Raw genomic sequence first — 7,440 nt, forward strand, 5'->3', positions numbered from 1 at the left:
TCGCTCTTGTTACCCAGGCTGGAGTGCAATGGCGCAATCTTGGCTCACCGCAACCTCCCTCTCCTGGGTTCAGGCAATTCTCCTGCCTCAGACTCCTGAGTAGCTGGGATTATAGGCACGCGCCACCATGCCCAGCTAATTTTTTGTATTTTTAGTAGAGACGGGGTTTCACCATGTTGACCAGGATGGTCTCAATCTCTTGACCTCGTGATCCACCTGCCTCGGCCTCCCAAAGTGCTGGGATTACAGGCTTGAGCCACCGCGCCTGGCTATTTGTTATTTCTGAATTAGAAAAGTCATAAGCAGGGCTGGGCAGGGTGGCTCACTTCTGTAATCCCAACACTCTGGGAGGCCGAGGCAGGTGTATCACAAGGTCAGGAGTTCAAGACCAGCCTGGCCAAGATGGTGAAAGAGACATACCTCTTATGTCTCTCTAGGTGACTCTTCATGTGGAGTCTTGAGAGCCAGGAGGTGCTCTTCTGCACCTTCAGAAGGCTGTCAGGAACCAGGCTACTCTCCTTGTTCTATGGCAAGTCTCCCACCTTAAGAGACATCCAAGTGAGAAGGAGACTTTACTCTCTAAGCTAATTTCTATGGGCACCAGCATAGACTGCCTAGAATTCCCTTATTTCGCCATAATTCTGGTGGGAGCCATAGGGCTCAGATGAGACAAAAAAATATAGGAAAATCAGCCAAAAATGTTAGGATTTTTCATTCATTAATGTAATTTATTCTAGTTACTAGACTGGGGATATAAAGACAAATAAAATATTGACTTCAAGAAGTACAATCTAGTAGGGGAGATAGATTACCTAATAAATGTAATACAAACTGATAGAAGCAGCACTAGTAATACTGCAAGCGTCTGGGTGTGGTGGCTCTCACCTGTAATTTCAGTGCTTTGGGAGGCTGAGGCAGATTGATTACTTGAGCTCAGGAGTTTGAGACTAGCTTGGGCAACATAGCGAGACCTTGTCTCTACTAGAAATCAAAAACATTAGCCAGACATGGTGACACATGCTTGTACTCCCAGCTACTAAGGAGGCTGAGGTGGGAGGATCACTTGAGCCTGGGACATCAAGGCTGCAGTGAGCTATGATCACATCACTGCACTCTAACCTGGGCAATAGAGTGAGACCCTGTCTAAAAAAGAAAGAAAGAAAGAAAAATGAAGAAATACATTGACCAAGGCACAAATGAATCCCAGATGGAGCACTTCTGTGTGGGATGGCCCGGGTTGGGGCAGCAAAGTGTTATGGAGGAGGCAATTGTCTGAGCTGAGTTTTGAAGGATAGGAGGAATTTTCCAGATGTACCAGAGAAGAAAAGCATTCTCGACAATGGGTCCTAGAGCGGTACACCTGGGGGTATTTGGGGAGCACCTGAAGAGAAACACAGGGAGAAAAGCAAGGCTCAAATATCAATTGTCAATCATAAAATGATTGATCTTTTTAGCATCTTCACAAATAAACTCTACAGCAGTCTTCAATCTCTTAATTTCCAAAAAAGAAAGAAAAAAGTGTCTTATGCTCTGCAGTTTTTGAAGATAGGCTTTGTGACACATATCTCCTAGATCTTCACTAGGAGTCGGATAAATTTTACAATGTGACATAGCAGGAACTAAGAACCATAGAAAGGGGAAGCTTACTTAAGCTAGTGTGAGAGAAGAGAAAGCCTGGGTACCTAGAGTCTTCCACCATCACACAGAGAGTTGGCCAGGACCTGGCTGCTGCTCAGCCTACAACATGAGTCTGTGTTTCAGCCTTGTGGTGCCACTGTTTGTCAAGTGGAGAAAGCTGACTCGGTGGCAGAAAAATGTTCAGGCTTCTTGGCATCAACCACTTGATCTTTATAGGAGTTATTTGGAAATTCCAGGCCTGTGGTGTGTTCTATTGTCCCTGCTGAGGGGTCAAAGCTACTACATCAGTGTAAAAGTGACTGTGAGTGCAGTCACTTTGCTGGGAATTGGGAAGCCAGTGTCTTGTATGATTTGTCACCTGAGCTGGACCCTCTGTGTGAGAGGTATCTATATTTCTTTTTTTCTTTCTTTCTTTCTTTCTTTCTTTCTTTCTTTCTTTCTTTCTTTCTCTCTCTCTCTCTCTCTCTCTCTTTCTTTCTTTCTTTTTCTTTCTTTCTTTCTTTCTTTTGCAGTGTGTACTTTGTAGGATTGGTGCAGGGATCTCCGTACTGCTGTTTCTTCTCATATGTGATTCATTCTTTGGTTGACTTCTTTAGAAGCCCCTACCCCCTGGTTCCTTCCCTGAGCAATACACCTCACATTGTCTTACTGCTGGGGTTCTCTTATACCAGTGAGCTTGAAGATGGTTCCACATCTGCAGCATCCACTGGGGCCTTGGGAGTGCAGTTGGCCCCACTACTGCCCTCTCTGCTCAAACTGCCACTGCTTCCTGCCTGAAGAAGTCTCCATGTGAGAGGTGGGCCCCAGTCTCTGTGTTCATGCATGCTCCCAAACTCAAAAAGACAAATGGCAATTTCCATGCTCCCTGCCTATGCTTCTTTTTTGGAGGAGTGGGCCCAACATTCTGCCACTTGGCTGCCTCCAGATAGGGAGATTGATGCCAGGCTCTCCTCTTTGCAGGCATCCCTAAGCTTTCTAAGAGATGCTCTTTAAGTTTCCCTTTCCTTGGTTTGGGTGGGAGGGTGCAAAATCTTCCTCCATAGCCCTTTTTATTTTGATGATTTCCCTCTGGATTCTGCTCTTTTCCTTACATAAGACAAGGAAGTAAGTGAAGGCTTAGGGGATACCTTATGTATCTTTTAGGAATTCCCACAGAATGTGTCAAGCAACTCCTCTTTCAGAAGGAGAACATTACCACTGATTGTCTTTAGCACTGGTATTTAAATTAAAAAAATCTGAGACAAGAAGTACCATTCAAAATCCTAATTATACACCTAGAGGCTGACGGTACAAGTTAAAGACACTAATTGTGAACTTTTTAATTGATAGATTGTTCAAAGATGTATAATGTTTCAAAAATTATTAACAAATACCCATGGATTCCCAATTAGACATAAAAATAACATTTTCAGAAATAGTATGTTGAGTGAAAAGCAGAAGTTACAGATTCAAGTGATGCAGGAAGATAACACAAATGAGTTGTAATGGGTTTGTGTGAGATGACAGAGAGTGGCAGGGACTGTGGTGAACTAGATTTGCCATGCCTTGTGTAAAAAGGGCCGCTGACACTCAAATCCAGAGATTTTGTTTAATGAAGAAACATGGGCCTAATATGAGACAGTCTTACCGTTTTTTTTGTTTTTTGGTTTTTGTTTTTTGTTTTTTCACTGTTCAAGGTTTATTGGGGGTTTTAGTTGGTGTAACACTTGGATAGTTGGTTGCATTGTTTATATGTAGATCTTTTTACATTGTATGGTAATGCACACTAATGATATATATATAGTTCACAAAATAAGGTCCTTTGGAACAAGACATGCGATATTGGATCTATACACTGAATGCCAGGATGTGACTGACTGGGAAAAAATGTTGGACTAGGCATGTGAAGGAGCCAGGAAGTTATATAACAAATGAATATCTCTCTGGCTCAAGGGGCAACTGCAGCATGTGCAGCATTGGCAGTGGTGCCTCAGAGGTGGCAGAACTATTTCACACTAACCAGTTTAGGACTACACAAGGTTACCACCATCCAGCCTCAGGATATAGCTGTAGGACTTTACAAACTATTCCTATTTGTAACTTCTGGAATTGATGTTTTTCCCAGTCCATCTTAAAATATGCTGCTTTAATCACAGATCAGATAAAAAGGACAACACGCACAACCTCCAACCAAAATCCTGTTGTAGCCTAGACAGTGAAATGGTATGACATCAGAAGACTTTAAAATTGCAACTCTTTTTGGATCCCCCAAAGTATATCCGCACTCTTCTTCAAACTGGTCTCTTCCTCAGGAGTCAGTCACCTTCACGTCTGAGATTCCATTCTGTCCCAAAATGCAAGGAACACTGAGGAAGACATCATCCTTTATTCCATAGAGACCCTTAATCATGGTAGAAATTGGGTGAACCCACCTAAGATTCTTCGTTATAGTCTCTGCCAAATCTGCCACAGAGTCCAATGGCCCAGGATGTGTAGCCTTTGAGTTTGATCACCTCGTAAGCACTCTCAACCACCTGCTTGTGAACCTCTTTCCACTGATCCTTATCTGTATCAGTCCCTAAATCTGGGTACAGAGTCTTCAGAGAGACACCAACAACATTCACTCCACTCCATACAGGCACACTGGAATCTCCATGTTCCCTAAGGATCCACCCATGACAACTTAATGGGTGAACTCCCAGCCTTTCCCCCATCAGGTAACGGAATCGGGCTGAATCCAGATTTCAACCACTTCCAATAACACTTTTTTTGGGAAAGCCACTTATCTTCCAAGCCACATAGGTCAAGATATCCACTGGATTTGAAACAATAAGCAACTTGCAGTTTGGGCTGTATTTTACAACATTAGGAATGATGAATTTAAAGATGTTCACATTGCGCTGGACCAAATTAAGATGGCTTTCTCCCTCTTGCTGACGTGCCCCAGCCGTAATAATGACTAGCTTGGAGTTTGCAGTTATATTATAGTCTTTGCCAGAGACAATCTTTGGTGTTCTAAGGAAAAGGCTGCCATGTTGGAGATCCATCATCTCTCCCTTCAATTTGTCTTCAATGACATCAACAAGAGCAAGTTCATATGCCAAGTCCTTCATTAAGATACTGATGGCACAGGCCATACCAACAGCACCAACCCCAACAACTGTAATCTTATTCTGGGGGGTCTGTTCTTCCTTTAGAAGATTATGAATCAGCTGATCCTTGAGAGTTGCCATTTTGGACTTGGAACCAAAAGGAACCAGGAATGCACGTCGGGCGGGTGTCGGGGGCACACAGCAGTGGGATCCGGACTCGGCGGCAGCTGCTCCAACACTTCAGTCTTACCGTTTCTTAAGAGAAACTGGAAATCCAGATTTTTATGTAAAGTTGCCCAAATCTTAAATGATGGCAACTAATTTAATTTAAAATATACTGGATGGGCTCAATGAAAGCCTGACAGTAAGCCAGAGTTAGTATTTTGACCAACAGTTCACACCTCTAGGAAAGTGCTACGTATATATATTAGATGTTATGATATGTTACATCAACATATCCTAAACAAAGCTCTAAAATAATAACTGTGCTGTTCAATAATCCAAAAATGGCAGTCTCATCTCATTCTTCTGAAGCTCAGCTAACCTCTCCAAGGTGACCTTGGCTGGAAGGCAGACTCTGCAGTGATTAGGTGGAGGTATTTAGCTCCTAGAGTCTTCTGTGCTCCCAATGACAGGCCTAGTGTGTCCTTCATCGGAGGGTGGCAGGAGCTAGGCAGCTCTCTTCATTTGCATATCACTTTCCTTCAGTCTGGGAAAGGAGTGGGGTGGGCGGGGAGAAGAGGATGAAAAATGAATGACCCAGTACCAAATAGGATCTTATCAAACAAATGAATGAATGAGATGAGACAGGTATGTTTATATTCAATTTTTATCAAACAATTTTAAAATTCAGTCGGATTTATTTATTTTCAGTTGACTGAACCCCATGCTATTGAAATGCTTTTTGTAAAGCTCTCTTAGGCCAAGAGACTTTTGTTCAGGCTTCATGAAGAATCAGCCATGCAATGCTCTGAGAAGTTTTGCCCTGAATCAATTTATGCAACAAAGTTAGAATAATTGCTTATATGATATGCAGAGAAAGACACTTGAAACAGTTCCAGATGAGAGCTTTGTGAGAAATGTAAGCATCCAGATCATCGACCAAATGGCATCTAGTAGTTCAGCCTTCTGAGACTCTTCCTTGTCAGCCTGGAATCTGTCCCATTGGCACTAGAACCAAAGCTTTCCTGAATTTACTTGATTTATATCAACTTTTTTAAGTGGCAAAATGCTGTAAGGCTGCTTCCTGGAGTTTTTCCTTCCTATTCTTGCTTGTCTATCACCTCCCCTTCTCTCTTTCCTTTATAAAGTGTGCCTATGTGTGCTTGCGCACAGACACGCAGACACACTCAAGTATTCACAGATTCCTACATTCTCAGTTCAACTGCAGACTGGTACTGAGAAGGAGTTCTTTTTGTGAATTTCTAGCAGCGGTTTGGGAAAGAGGGAAAACAAAAAAGTCAAACATCTTCTTAAAAAAATCACAACTCTCCATTAGGTTTAAGTTAATCGGTTAGAATCATTCTATTTTAGCTAAAAATAACTTCATAAAGAGGCGTGCCTTCAGCTATGTTTTCAACTCGAGTGTATACTGGTTTTTTATGCTGGTTGGATTCCAAACGATATTTCTTGAACCTCTCCTAAGTGTTAGGAACTGCCTGAGGCAATGAGAACAAACCAAACACACACACAACAGAAACACCCACCACACCAGCGATGTAAGTGAATGAGGACAAGAGCAGTGAGGTTGTAGTCAGAGGGCAAATCATTATTTGGTGGATGAGAAGGTCAAAGATCCAACACCAACATAGCTTGCATTTTAAGCTTGTTTTTTTGTAACAAAGCGTAGTTTCATATTTCAAAAATATCATAGTCTTAAACAGTGGATAAGAATGTAGGTGGAAGGGCAAACACTGGGAATGGGTGCCCACTTCTGCCATTTCCTAGCTTTGCCCTTTGGGCGGGTGCCTTTTTCCTTCTCAGTACCCTCCTTTTTAAAAAGGAGTTAGTACATCTCTCCATAACCACAAGATGGATCTATGGTGGAATTTAGATAACATGGTCTTAGGCATTAGCATGTGGTCAACTGTAAAATGTTACAGAGAACATTAGAGGCTGGGTGCCGTTGCTCACGCTGGTAATCCCAGCACTTTGGGAGGCAGAGGCGGGCCGATCATGAAGTCAATAGATCAAGACCATCCTGGCCAGCATGGTGAAACCCTGTGTCTACTAAAAATACAAAAATTAGCTGGGCATGGTGGCGTGTGCTTGTAGTCTCAGCCAGAGAGGCTGAGGCGGGAGAATTGCTTGAGCCCAGGAGGTGGAGGTTGCAGTGAGCCGAGATCATGCCCCTGCACTCCAGCCTGGAGACAGAGCGAGACTCCGTTTAACCAAAAAAAAAAAAAAAAAAAAGATTTGAGAGGGGCTGGGGCTGGGAAGAGTTGGAGAATGATGGGAGGAAAGCATAATGGTAGAGGAAGGAGAGCAAGACCAGGACCACAGTATCAACAAATAGCAAATTAAATAGCCCAGGAGGGGCAGTGGCCACTGAAATTGCAGCCCTCGATCTCAAGGCAGCTGGATGAGATTATGGCAGAGGGCATGTCTCTTGGGAGGCAGTGTCATCATGACTCTGCATCTGATTAAGGTTCAGCTCTGGACAGGCACTTAGGAAAACCAGTTTATTGTAAAACTTCATTAACTAGCCATGCTACACTAGTAAATCACCACA

General features: G+C 43.0%; 1 pseudogene across 1 annotated transcript; it reads right to left on the reverse strand.

Annotated features, from left to right (window-relative positions):
* Window positions 1-3,297: 3,297 nt before the first annotated feature.
* Window positions 3,298-4,943, reverse strand: LOC116539632 (annotated as a pseudogene). Its single transcript, XR_004264130.1, has one exon. The product of XR_004264130.1 is annotated as an L-lactate dehydrogenase A chain-like (transcript).
* Window positions 4,944-7,440: the final 2,497 nt, after the last annotated feature.

Source organism: Sapajus apella, unplaced genomic scaffold (genome assembly GCF_009761245.1).
Source record: "Sapajus apella isolate SASKATOON/1434 unplaced genomic scaffold, GSC_monkey_1.0 scaffold4, whole genome shotgun sequence".
Lineage (NCBI taxonomy): Eukaryota > Metazoa > Chordata > Mammalia > Primates > Cebidae > Sapajus > Sapajus apella.